This window comes from Hibiscus syriacus, unplaced genomic scaffold, assembly GCF_006381635.1.
Source record: "Hibiscus syriacus cultivar Baekdansim isolate YM2019G1 unplaced genomic scaffold, ASM638163v2 tig00000340_pilon, whole genome shotgun sequence".
NCBI classification, from domain to species: Eukaryota; Viridiplantae; Streptophyta; class Magnoliopsida; order Malvales; family Malvaceae; genus Hibiscus; species Hibiscus syriacus.
The window spans coordinates 4,719,287-4,734,178 of record NW_024061783.1 but is presented as its reverse complement, the minus strand read 5'-3'; the positions used below and the strand labels follow the sequence as shown (position 1 = coordinate 4,734,178).

Genomic DNA, 14,892 nt, shown 5'->3' with positions numbered 1-14,892 from the left:
CCGTATTGTTATTATTATTATTATTATGCATTGTACGTGTCAACGCATGAGAGAGTCTTATGATCATCAAAATAACTTTGGACTAACTCTCATTTAAGGATTATAACTTTATAAAATCAATTCATATTGGTCCTTTTATATTATAAGGCTAATTATCTTTACTATTCAATTTCAGTTTAATATCAAAATAAGTAACCGACTTGTATTCCTCTCATTGGGTAATATAACAATTTATTTATTTGCACGAACCAAATTAATTTGTTAGTAAAAAAATAATTATTATTCTTAAAGGTTTTTTATTCGAGGACCGATAATTACAACGTGAATGACCGAATATTTATTATCAAATGATTTAAATATGTAGAATAAATACTATTTTATAATTTTTTTAGTTTAACAAAAAAATATATATATTATTCAATTCAGTTATCCATTTATTTTTTTCATAAAATAAATACTTTTTAAAAATGAATCAAATTTCAAATCATCAACCCTGCTTATGTCATTAGATAGACCTCAAAATAACTTTATGTCCTATCGAATAGTGTATACCCATTTCTCATGGCTTAAAATTGGCTAATATAATATGATACAAAGTGTTTTAAAAAATGGCCTAGTATTTATATCCTCTTCCACGTCATTCCTCTCTTTGCATTCCACACGAGAACTCTTTATTTTGTTAAAAAATAATAAATAGATAAAATCTCCATTTTAAATGCAAACGCAACCGCCGCCACGAATCTGCGAGAAACCAACAGGCCCGACCCAGGCCACGATGGAAATCAACGGATCTTCCCGTTTCCGCCACCCCAAATCCCGATCAACCGACCGGTTCCTCGGCGTTTACCCCCAATCGCCTCTTCCAACAACCCTGCCCAATCTTCCTCCGTCGCGGAAGAGCTCATGAAGATGATATCTTCTTGTCCGGTGACTTCTCCGACAACTCCAACGGCTCCAACTCCGCCGCCGGCCTCCCGAGTTCTCACCACAAAATAACGTCTCCTTCCTCCACTCCCTTTAACCATAAATCCTTCCCTCACTCCGAGAACTTTGGAATCCTCGCCGCCATCCGCGACCCTTCACGCCCCCAATCCCATTTCTACCAGAAGCCTTCAATTTCCACATCGGCATCGCCTTCCTCCCAGTCACTTCAGCAGCTTCCTCCGCTCGTTCAATTCCTTCGATTCCTAAACCGCCACAAGAACGAATCCCGGTCGTTTCGTCTTCATCTTCTTCTGGAAGGTTCATCAATCGGCGCCTGTTAACGTTCCGATGTTAGCTAAGCCTATGAGGAAAAAGCAAGATTTTGACGACGACTACGACATTGAGCGGAGGAAGAAGGGGAAATGTTGCCACCGCATGAGATTGTGGCCAGGAGCTTAGCGCAGTCCCCTGCGTTGGCTTGTTCAGTGCTCGAAGGCGTGGGAAGAACCCTAAAGGAAGGGATCTAAGTCAGGTAAGGAATGCTATTTGGAGACAAACTGGTTCCTTGATTAATTGAGGAAGGAAATTGTTTTTGGTTTTCTTCCCCCTTTAAAATATTTTTCTGGTTTTGATTTGACTGTTGATATGGAAAATACCAAGTATTCTTTAATGTAATCAAAATTATATTCTTTCGTTATGTAATTTAATTCTTTGTTTTGTGGTTTAGTCTATCTTGTTGTGGATAAAATACACAAAAAAAGAACTTTAGAGCTGTTACATTGTTTGAATTTTAGAAACTAGAAAGGAAATTGCTTATGCTACTGCAACAAAATCATGAAATTAATCCTTCTGAATGAAGATAGGAAGTTCACTAGTTTTATTGCTACCAAGCGAGGTCAACAGTCTGCTATATGTTGCATATTGTCAAATTAGATTACTTTATAAATGGTGCTATGCAGTTCGGTTGAATGCAGCGAGGTATTATTGTAGAATGCTTGGTTTTGGCTTTCCCTGGTGGCTTCTTGTTCGATTTAAGATGTTCACATGTTTCTTTGATCATATGTTGCTAGTGTGAATTGGTTTGTATCATTGGGATGATGAATGGTTGAGAGCTGGGAATTTGTGGACTAGGTTTGGGTTAAATGCAGTGAGGTATTATTGTAGAATGCTTGGGTTTGGCTTTTGTTTGTGGCTTGATAGCTGTGAACTTCTCTTGCTCAGTTTTAGATTTAGGAAGTGCGAAAGGATCCGCTTGGAGATCAGGATATTGTGTTCTGTACATTCTGGTGCTAGAAAGTTTTTCTTAAATCAGTTAGTCTATGCATATATCTATAATTTGTTATTATAGAGTATGATTCATATGATTTATGGCAAAATGGTGTGTTTCCTGTTATTTGTAGCTTGCTCCATCGCATTTTATTCAAGTGTATGTATTCTGATACCAGTGAAAAAGAACAAAAGGGGAAATGCCCATGACTCAATCTCATTTCCTTTGTGCTTATTAACACCATCTAGGAAGGAACCACAACGACAAGCCAAAGTTCGTCCAAGTCCAAGGTGCTCGGATGAACTTCGGTTTGGCAGTTTAGGTTTTGAAATTGCACACAGGTATATAGGCAATTCAAAGAGAAAGAGAACCGTGAATGTTGAGATTCTAAAGCCTCCTGACCTGAGTTGCAGTCAAAAGGAGGTTTACTTGTTGCTTTGGGAGTTGGTTCTGTATTATGGCAGAGGCCGATCATGTTAGCCCCGGGATCTTCTCACCCACTGACTTTGGCAAGAAAGCAATGGTCATCTCGGCAGCAATTCAACAACTGAATTTACAATTTAGGATTCAGAAAATATTTTCCTTTCTATGTACTTTTGACATATTCAATAGGGCTACAAAATCAAACAAGTAAGTTATAGCTGGTCAGATATTTGTATTCTTTAAATTATTTGTCTGAAACATAAATTTTATTTTTTATTCGTAAATCATCACTGTATTATCATTGTTCGATCTAAATTTGAATTAAGTATTATTATTAATTGAATGTTTGAATGCAGTTAATAATAATTTTAATACATAAATTCAAAGACTGTCCAAATTCACAATATTCAAATCTATAAACAGAAAGTATATTAAATATATAACTCTATAATTTAAATAATCATTATCTAACCATTAACACGACTTAATTTACCTTAGTGTTAACTAAAACAAAAAAAATAACATGATAGGAAGTACTTTTTCGATCCCTAGTTCTGTTCTTGGAAACCTCATTTTTATTATTTATCCTTTTGAGGGATGAGGAAATGAAAAAGGAAGTAGAACAATAAATCCACATTATTCTTCTACGTATATGCTTTTATATAAAAATATAATTAAAAATAATATCATAAGTATAAAATAATATCTATTTCAAACCAAATAATATTTTTTTTCTTCAAGAATAAGTTTTATTAGTGATATTTTTTTAAATTTAAAAATTATACTAATTATCTTATGATGATTTTTTAGGCTTTAAGCTTTTAAGATTACAAATGAACATTAAACTTTAAATTTTATTACGAATAGATGAAAATTTCTACGACGCTCGACGAGTATCAATGAGCAATATTAAAGATGAACATTGATAAATTAAGTTATAAAACGTTGAAATTATAAAGTATTCGACGCATAATTATAATTTAGTTGAAAATCTAACTTTAATTTTTAATATTTTTATTATAATTTAGTTTAAAATACAATATTAATTACATTAATTTTATAATCCTTTTTAGGGTTAACTACATGGTTGATCACATATTTGAGTTTGTCTCATTGATTTCAAAATACATAAGATATGATCATTTACGTTTTATTTAAACAAGATTTGGTTACCCCGAGCTAACTGTCGTTAACAACAATTAAATATTTTGATATAATCACACATTTGGTCCTTGTTATTTACATATTCTCTCAAATTAGTCATACTTTTAATAAATTAAAATAAAGTATATTTTTAAATTGAAAATAAAAATAAAATATTTATAAATTAAGTTAATAGTAAAAATATTAATAAGTTAATATAAAAACATTTAAGTTTAATATAAAATTATATGATATAATTCAGGTCACGAGTACTCGGTCATAACCTTTTTTATTTTTTCTTTAAATTATATATATTAAAAAGCTATATAAAAATTCTAAAATTTAAAAGTCTATAATATATATAATCTACACATAAAGTTTAAAATTTCAAATTACATAATTGAAATAAAATTTATTAAAATTTAAAATAAGAAATATAATTAATTTCAATGTTTTGAAGTTAAAATAAATATTTTAAAAAATAATTTAGAACGTTAATGTGAAATAATTTAAAAAATTAAGAATTTAGAACGTTACGGTGTCAAAATTTAATAAATTAGGATTTTAGAATATTAGAATGAAATAATTTGAGGATTATAAATAAAAATTTAATATAAAATAAAAATAAAAATATACAATAAATCGGGTATCGGGTCAGAGGGTACTCGGTTAACCAACATTTTGTGACTCATGCTCAACCAGAAACTCTGTCTGTTACCCGACCCAAAAAATCATGTATTTTTATTATAAATACTTGATATTTTTTAACTGGGCCAGTGGGTCGACGAGTCAGCTCAATCGGGTCGGATATTTTTTAACAACCTTCCTGCATGACATATGGCATTGTTCAATTGGAGGATTAAATATATTTTAATTTATTAAAAGTATGACTAAATTGAGAGAATATATAATAATAGGGACCAAATGTGTGATTATATAAAAAAAATATTTAAATGTTGTTAATAACAGTTAACTCGGGGTGACCACATCTTAATTAAATAAAAATGAAAGTGACCAAATCTTATTTAAATAAAAATGTAAGTGATCATATCTTTTGTATTTTGAAATCAATGACAAAACTCGAAGATAAGTGATCAATCGTGTAGTTAACCCTCATTTTTATTATAATTAGATCATATATTAACCCTAAATTAAAAAACCCTAATTTGTTTAAGCTTTGAAGTTCTCGTCGCCGCCGCCGCCAATATCATCTGTCGTCGTTGATTGAATCTTTGTCGTTCAACCCTCCAGACGTGGACGCCGTGTACCTCCGTTCGTGCAACCAACCCGTGAATGTAAGCTTGATTAATTTTGTTTTATTTCAAACTTGATCATCCGTTCAAGCCATCACCAGTGGGTAGTGTCTCATCGACTGTTAGTGCCATCACCGGTAGTGGCTGTAGATGTCGGTGTAAGACTATTACCTCTAATCATTATTACCTAGTCCTCTTATTCCTAAACCTTTATCATAAATCTAACCCATTATTCTTTTACGTATATGCTTTTATAGAAATAATATAATTAAAAGTATTATGTATAAAATAATATCTATTCAAATCAAATAATATTTTTTCTTAAAAAATAAGTTTTATTAGTGATATTTTTTAAAATTAAAAAATTATAACTAAATTATCTTACGATATTTTTTTTAGGCTTTAAGCTTTTAAGATTACAAAATGGACATTAAACTTTAAATTTTATTACAAATAGATGAAAATTTCTACGATGCTCAACGAGTATCAATGAGCAACACTAAAGATGAACACCAATAAATTAATTTATAAAATGTTAAAATTATAAAGTACTCAACGTATAATTATAATTTAGTTGAAAATCTAAATCTAATTTTTATAATCTTTTTTATTATAATTTAGTTTAAAATACAATATTACTTACCTTAATTTTTATAATCCTTTTTAGGGTTAACTACATGATTGATCACTTATCTGAGTTTTGTCCACTTTTGATATCTGATTTCAAAATACATAAGATATGGTTACTTACGTTTTTATTTAAACAATATTTGGTCACCCCAAGCTAACTGCTGTTAACAGCAGTTAAATATTTTGATATATTAACACATTTGGTCTCTGTTATTCACACATTTGGTCCTCTTTATCGATGTATCGCCCGTGGAACCTTCTTTTCTGATACTTGTACAAAGTCCGGATCGTTCCGTCGAGCATGATCGGCATCTGCATTGCCTTGAAACAATCCCTCGAATTCTCGTCCCCGGGGTTTTCGTTGAACTTCATGCCTTGTGTCGTAACCGGTTTTCGTCCGGGCACGAAATATTTATTTGGCGGGGAAATTGATGTGAATAAATGGTTTTGAAAATAATTTGGGAGTCGCCATCGGCCTTTTGGGTCAGGTAGGTCGAATACTTAAAAAATATCTTTTAAAAGAGTTTTTAAGAAAACATTAATTAAAAGATAAACTGATCTGCGTTTTAACCAAAAATTCGTTCTTTTTTAATAATAAAAGGGATTCATGGTCGGTTACGTTTAGGGAAGGATTAGCACCCCTACAACGCCCAAAATTGGTACTTTTTTAATTATAAATTGTCTCTATTATTAAAATTTAAAAAAATATATATATTTAATTTTTAATCTTATTATTTCAAAAATATATTTATTTAAAAATATCAGAAAAAAACTTCTAGGTGCCTTAAGACAGCTCTTTTCTTTGATATTGATAAATATTAATTTAAATAATATTGTTTAATTTTTAATTTAAAAATATCAGAATAGGACATCCAGTTGTATTAAGACTGTCCTTTTCTTCGATATTAAAAATAAATATTTAAAAGTTACTATTTATGAATATATAAAAATATTTAACAATATAATAAAAGAAAAATTCTATTAAAACAATATATTTAAAAACAATAAAATAAATTAAAACATATAAAATAAATGACTAAATTACAGTAAAAATAAAATTAAAAATCCAATTCATAATTAATCAAAATTATAGGGGTTAAATATGTTATTTCATTATTTTATTTTTTAGTGACTAAAACAAAATTATCTAAAATTCAGATATTAGAATAAAATAAATTAAAAATATGAACTAGGGATTAAAATATTATTTATTAAAATTAAGGGATTAAATCTGTAATTTATCCTAAATATATTATTTTAATATAAAGGACTAAAATAAAAGAAATTAAAATTCGAAAACTGAATTAAAAATATTATAAATTCAATTTAGTGACTAAAATGTAAAGTTTACAAGTTCAGAGGACTGCGGACGGGGTTTAACTATTTTATAATTACGCGCATAGTCCTTCCCGAAACGACGTCGTTCGGGAAGGACTATATATGGTCCCAACCGGCTGGCCCGAAGGGCCAGCTTTCATTTCTCATTCCCTCTCTCTCTCTAAACTGAGAGAGTTTTAAAACTCTCTCGCCTCTCTCCAGCTTCCCTCACCGGAGGGAAGCCGATCACCGATCGGCCACCGTGTGCCGCCGTGATTATCACCGCCGGCCACCGCATCCGGTGGCCGGAAATTTTTTTTTTTACTAATAGATAGATCGGACCGTCCTAAGGACGGTTCCGGTATTGTTTCCTCCTAAAAAGCTCCCAATCGGAGCGAATCTACGAAAGTACCTTCGGTGTTTCGAAGGTTCCGGTGAGATCCGGTGACGGTTGGGGCTCTCCGATGACAGGGTAAGCTTTTTCCTCTCTTCTCTCTTTGTTTCTTTGCTGCGTTGATGCTGACTGAGATCGTTGGTTTAGTTGTTGTTGTTTTTTTTTTCTTTCTCTCCGGTTCTATCTCGGTTTCTTCTGTCTCTCTGTCCCTTTTTTTTCAGGTTGGGGTGGTGGCTTTTATAGCCACCACCGGTGTGGCCGTCGGACCGGTCCGAAGATGGGGTCTCGGTGAGTCACCGGACTACCAGTGGTGACTCACCGAATAGCCGTGGCGTGGACGGCTGGTATTCTATCTTCTGGAGTCTTCGGTTGGGACGTGACAGCGGCGGAGGCGGCGAGATAGCAACGGCGGCCGCGTGTCCCTAGGGTATCAGACCCTAGGGTTTCCATCTGGGGCAATCTGGACCGTTGGATCTTGCCAGATCCAACGGTTGTGAGCTGAGGCGGCTGGTTAAATTAGGGTTAGGAAACCCTAACTGGAAACCCAAATATTTAGGGTTTCTGGTTTGATCTGGATCGGTTCTGGTTGGTTTGTAACTGGGCCGGTTCAGTTGTAATTGGGCCTGTAATTATTATTTTTTAATAATATTTATATATGTATTTAATATATATATATAAATAATGATAATAATAATAATAATAATAATAATATAATAATATAATAATAATAATATGGATAAAAAATTAATATCTTCAGCTGCCCCTCTTTGCTCATTCTTGTGTTAACAAGAATAGGGCAAAGATGAAAAGATAATAAAATTTTTTATCCATTTTGACTTTACTTGATTATAATGGAAATATTGAATAAATTCTTCTCTTTCTTCAGATGAGTTCTTCTCATTATGAACTTTCTGCTGGGGATGATGATCCATCAAATGATGAATTCAAGCAAAAGATTGAACAAGTTCTTCTCATTATGAACTTCTTCTTCCTTCTTCAGATGACGAGTTCTTCTCATTATGAACTCTACCTGGCAATGTTGATCCATCAAATGATGAATTCAGAAAAAAGGTTGAACAAATTCTTCTCATTATGAACTTCTTCTTCCTTCTTCAGATGGGTTCTTCTCATTATGAACCTTCTCTGGAAAAGATAATCTATCAATTTGATGAATTTAGAAAAAAAAGGTTGACCAAATTCTTCTCATTATGAACTTCTTCTTTCTTCTTCAGATGGGTTCTTCTCATTATGAACTTTCTCTGGAAAAGCTGATCCATCAAATGATGGATTCAGGTAAAAGGTTGAACAAATTCTTCTCATTATGAACTTCTTCCTTCTTCAGATGACTTCTCATTATGAACTTCTCTGGAAAGCTGATCCATCAAATGATGGATTCAGGTAAAAGGTTGAACAAATTCTTCTCATTATGAACTTCTTCTTCCTTCTTCAGATGAGTTCTTCTCATTATGAACTTTCTCTGGAAAAGATAATCCATCAATTTGATGAATTCAGGTAAAAGGTTGAACAAATTCTTCTCATTATGAACTTCTTCTTCCTTCTTCAGATGAGTTCTTCTCATTATGAACTTTCTCTGGAAAAGATAATCCATCAATTTGAATGAATTCAGGTAAAAGGTTGAACAAATTCTTCTCATTATGAACTTCTTCTTCCTTCTTCAGATGAGTTCTTCTCATTATGAACTTTCTCTGGAAAAGTTGATCCATCAAATGATGGATTCAGGTAAAAGGTTGAACAAATTCTTCTCATTATGAACTTCTTCTTCCTTCTTCAGATGAGTTCTTCTCATTATGAACTTCTCTGGAAAAGCTGATCCATCAAATGATGGATTCAGGTAAAAGGTTGAACAAATTCTTCTCATTATGAACTTCTTCTTCCTTCTTCAGATGAGTTCTTCTCATTATGAACTTTCTCTGGAAAAGATAATCCATCAATTTGATGAATTCAGGTAAAAGGTTGAACAAATTCTTCTCATTATGAACTTCTTCTTCCTTCTTCAGATGAGTTCTTCTCATTATGAACTTTCTCTGGAAAAGATAATCCATCAATTTGAATGAATTCAGGTAAAAGGTTGAACAAACTTCTCATTATGAACTTCTTCTTCCTTCTTCAGATGAGTTCTTCTCATTATGAACTTTCTCTGGAAAGATAATCCATCAATTTGATGAATTCAGGTAAAAGGTTGAACAAATTCTTCTCATTATGAACTTCTTCTTCCTTCTTCAGATGAGTTCTTCTCATTATGAACTTTCTCTGGAAAAGCTGATCTTTCAAATGATAGATTTGAATCTTTGCTAAAATCTTTGAAATTCTATTAGAAATTCAACAAGAATAAAATGAATGAAAATGCATCTATTTTTGCAAATGCCTAAATATGATGCATGAATATTAAGTTGTTTGATTTCAGACTGGTGAATTGAGTATTTCTTCAATTGTAAAAACCCAATATACCTGTCTTCTTCAAATCAAAGAATCTATCATCTTTGACAAATGTAGATGTAGATGTAGATATAATGTCACAAAACCTCTTGAGAATAAAACTCAATAGTATAGGCTCTTGAAAAGCTTGCATTCAGGCAACATGTTGATTCTGATAACAACTCATCTGATTATGAAGTGACCTTTCAAGATGATTTCACAGATATCGATAGTTCTTTTAATACCGAGAAATCTTGAATTCTGGTTCTGATGAGGAGAATAAACGGTTATACTTGACAAAAATGGGATTCTCAGAGGTTGAAGCTTCAATAACCATGGAGAGATGTGGTTCAGATTCATCAATTGCAGAATTGACAGATTTTATATGTGCTGATTAAATGACTAAGGCTGCTGATGTACTTCTTCTAGTAAAAGATAGGAAGTCATTATGCAATGATCCCAATTACAAGCAAAGGCAAAACTTGGGCTATGATTTTGAAAGGAAGAAGCATAAGAAGCTTGAAAATAAGCTTCTTAATGAAAATGATCATACAGTTCATCTTTCAATTCCAATGATAGGTTTTGGGGTTCCTACTGAATCGATCAGATAACTCAAAGAACACTTCCAGAAGATGCTATGAACATTCTTTTAAACTCAATGATTGTTCTGTCCAACCAGATCAGATAACTCAAAGAACACTTCCAGAAGATGCTATTGAGCACATTCATCTTCTAAATTCAATGATTGTTCTGTCCAACCAGATCAGATAACTCAAAGAACACTTCCAGAAGATACTATTGAGCACATTCATCTTCTAAACTCAATGATTGTTCTGCCCAACCAGATTAGATAACTCAAAGAACACTTCCAGAAGATACTATTGAGCACATTCATCTTCTAAATTCAATGATTGGTTATGTCTAACCAGATCAGATAACTCAAAGAACACTTCCAGAAGATACTATTGAGCACATTCATCTTCTAAATTCAATGATTGGTTCTGTCCAACCAGATCAGATAACTCAAAGAACACTTCCAGAAGATGCTATTGAGCACATTCATCTTTTAAATTCAATGATTGGTTCTGTCCAACCAGATCAGATAACTCAAAGAACACTTCCAGAAGATGCTATTGAGCACATTATATTTGTTCTAGTTAATGTTTGGACTAGGATATCATAATGCTCATTTGATGTAGAGCCAGAATTTGTAGATTCGAAGCATTTCCATCATACTACACTAAAAAGGACTATATTCATAATTCTGCCAATTAAGAACGGAGTTTTTCTTATTCTACTTCCTCCCTGTGCTGATGCTTTTCCATTGACAAAGAAATGGTGACTTTCATGGGATCCAAGAATAAAGTTGAACTGTTTATAAACATGTACAGGAAGCGCCAAATTGACAAAAAGGATCTGTAAGGCTCTTGAAGCTTATGACCATGAGCCACCTTCGAGTGTCCAGAAGTATGTTCTTAATGAGTGCTGAAAATGGAATCTAGTATGGGTTGGAAGGAATAAAGTTGCTCCACTTGAACCTGATGAGGTGAAAATACTTCTAGGTTTCCTTAAAATCCCTACATAAGGATCTGTTTAGAGACATGTTTCCCAGTGATATCAATGTCTTGTTTCTTTTTGCTGGAATCAGTGCTGCAAAGATCGCCTTCTACTGTCTTAGTATATCTTTGAAAACAGAGGTGCAAGAACTGAATGGTGATCGGTTGGAGCAATTGATGAGTAGATTTGGCGGATTCGACCTTGTTGTCGGTAGCATCCCGTGTAACAATCTTGATGTTCATGGCTTTAAGATGATGATGATTTGCTTATTTTATATTCCATGTATTTAAAAGTATTAACATAAAGTGATATTCAGAAATCTTTAATTATTTCAAAATTATGTTAATCATAGAAGAATAAATTGAATTTCCAAAAATAAATTGAATCTCAAATAAATTGAACTTGAAATAGATAGAATTGTATCCAAAGTTCTGAAACATAAGATAATAAAAATTCAAATGTCTCAACAAATTATAGCATAAGTATTTCTAAATTAATCAAGTTGACACAATTTAGAGAAATGATGTAAGCTTTTGTCTGGAAGATCTCAAACGTTGTCGAAATGCTTGTAGATGTGAAGTTCTTCCAAACTGTCAAATCTTAAGAAGTTCAATTGCCAGATGCCTAATATCAATCTGCATTTGAGCCGCCTTTTCAGGTTTCAACTCAAATCCTTCCTTGGTTACAAGATGCCCTTTGCGGGTTTTCACCTTGACCCCCCTTTCCTTTTTTTTTTTCTTTTTTTTTTTTTTTTTTCTTTTTTTTTTCAAGCAAATATTTCTTGACAGAATCCGAGTTTATTGGATTTTTCAGAATTTTTCCATCCATTTCTGCTAAGATCAACGCTCCTCCGGAAAAGGCCTTTTTCACAACGTATGGCCCTTCCCAATTAGGCATCCATTTCCCACGGAAATCTTTATGTATAGGCAAAATCTTTTTTAGTACTAGATCACCCTCTTGGAATTCTCTTGGATGTACTTTTTTGTCATGAGACTTCATCATCCGTTTCTGATACATCTGTCCATGGCAAATAGCTTTCAATCTTTTCTCCTCAATAAGGTTCAATTGATCAAATCTAGCTTGGATCCATTCAGATTCATCTAATTTTATTTCTCTCAATATTCGAAGCGATGGAATCTCAACTTCAATTGGTAAGACTGCTTCCATCCCGTAGACTAAAGAAAACGGTGTTGCCCCAGTAGATGTGAACAGTAGTTCGGTATGCATATAGAGCAAAAATAACTTCTCGTGCCAATCTTTGTAAGTTTCAGTGGTCTTTGTAATGATTCTTTTGATGTTCTTGTTTGCTGCTTCAACTGCCCCATTCATCTTTGGACGATATGCCACTGAATTTGCATGTTTGATCTTAAACTGTGTACAAAGTTCGGTCATCATTTTGTTGTTCAGGTTCAGAGCATTATCTGTAATGATCCTTTCTGGTAGACCATATCGGCAAACTATCTCTTTCTTTATGAATTTACAGACTGTGGACCTCTTAATATTGGTATATGAAGCAGCTTCAACCCATTTGGTAAAATAATCAATTGCCACAAGGATGAAGCAATGTCCATTCGATGCTTTTGGTGTGATTGCCCCAATGACATCTATTCCCCACATAGAAAATGGCCAGGGTGCTGTCATTACATGTAAAGGAGATGGAGGTACATGAATATTGTCTGCATATATCTGGCATTTATGACATTTCCTTGCATAATCAATGCAATCTGTGTACATAGTAGCCCAATAGTATCCATATCTCATTATTTTTCTGGCCATGGAAAGGCCATTTGCATGTGTTCCACATATTCTACTGTGTACTTCTTCAATAACGTTTCGAGCTTCGCTGGTATTTAAACATCTCAATAGCATTTGATCACTGCTTCTTCTATACATAATCTCTCCATCAAGAAAATATCCAGCAGCCATTCTTCTCAAGTTCTTTTATCAATTTCTGATGCATTTGGTGGATAACTTTGATTTTTGATATATTGCAGGATATCATGATACCATGGTTTACCATCTACCTCTTCTTCCACACTATAACAATGTGCAGGAATTTCATATACTTGCATTTTGATTGGCATCATATCAACTTTCTTAGTTGCCTGAAACATAGCAGCTAATGTAGCCAAAGCATCTGCCATTTGATTTTCTTCTCGAGGGAGATAATTGAAGGTAACTTTCTCAAATTCTTTCACTAATTCGAGGGTAAAATTTCGGTATTCCAACAATTTGGGATCTTTTGTTTCCCATTCTCCTCGCAATTGATACACCACTAACGATGAATCTCCATATATTTTGAGACATTTGATTTTTCTTTCTATAGCTGCTTTCAATCCCATGACACAAGCTTCATATTCTGCCATGTTATTGGTGCAAAAGAACTCCAGTCTACTTGTAAAGGGATAATAAACATTTTCTGGAGAAATCAACACTGCCCCGATTCCTTGTCCCAAAGCATTAGATGCTCCGTCAAAGTAAAGCTTCCAAGTTGCAAATTCATCATTTGTTCTGACTTCTTCATTCATAGATATGCACAACAAATCTTCATCGGGAAAATTGAAGTTCAAAGGCTGATAATCATTTGATACACGACTGGCCAGAAAATCAGCTATAACACTTCCTTTTATCGCTTTTTGGTTGACATATATAATATCAAACTCAGATAATAACATCTGCCATCTAGCCATTCTGCCTGTCAAAGCTGGTGATTCCATTAAGAATTTCAAAGGATCAAGTTTTGATATCAACCAAGTAGTATGGTATAACATATATTGTCTGAGTCTTCGAGTAGTCCACACCAAAGCACAACATAATTTTTGTATTGGTGGATATCAAATTTCACAATCAGTAAATTTCTTGCTCAGATAATAAATAGCTTTTTCTTTCCTTCCTGATTCATCATGCTGTCCTAGTACACATCCCATCGAATTTTCGAAGACCGTCAAGTAGAGAATTAATGGTCTATCAGGCATTGGTGATACTAAAATTGGGGCATTGGATAAATATTTCTTAATAAGATCCAAAGTTTCTTGACATTCTTCATTCCAAACTTCAGGATTATTCTTTCGAAGTAATTTGAACACTGGATCACATTTGTCAGTTAATTGAGAAATGAACCGAGATATATAATTTAATCTTCCCAAAAAGCCTCGAACTTCTTTTTTTGTATTGGGTGGTGGAAGATCTTGAATTGCTTTGACTTTATCTGGATCAATCTCAATTCCTTTTTTGCTGACCACAAATCCCAAAAGTTTTCCAGAAGTTACCCCAAAAGTGCATTTTGCGGGGTTGAGCTTTAATTGATACTTCCTCAATCTCTGGAAAAGCTTTCTTAGATTTTGAATATGTTCTTCTTCAGTTCGGGATTTGGCAATCATGTCATCTACATATACTTCAATCTCTTTGTGCATCATGTCATGAAACAAAGTTACCATAGCTCTTTGATACGTTGCCCCTGCATTTTTCAATCCAAATGGCATCACTTTATAACAGAATGTGCCCCACATGGTTATAAATGTTGTTTTTTCCATGTCTTCAGGATTCAT

At 33.1% G+C, this 14,892-nt stretch overlaps 1 pseudogene; it reads left to right on the top strand.

Annotated features, from left to right (window-relative positions):
- The first annotated feature begins 662 nt into the window (after positions 1–662).
- On the top strand, positions 663–2,833 carry LOC120203577 (annotated as a pseudogene).
- Positions 2,834–14,892: the final 12,059 nt, after the last annotated feature.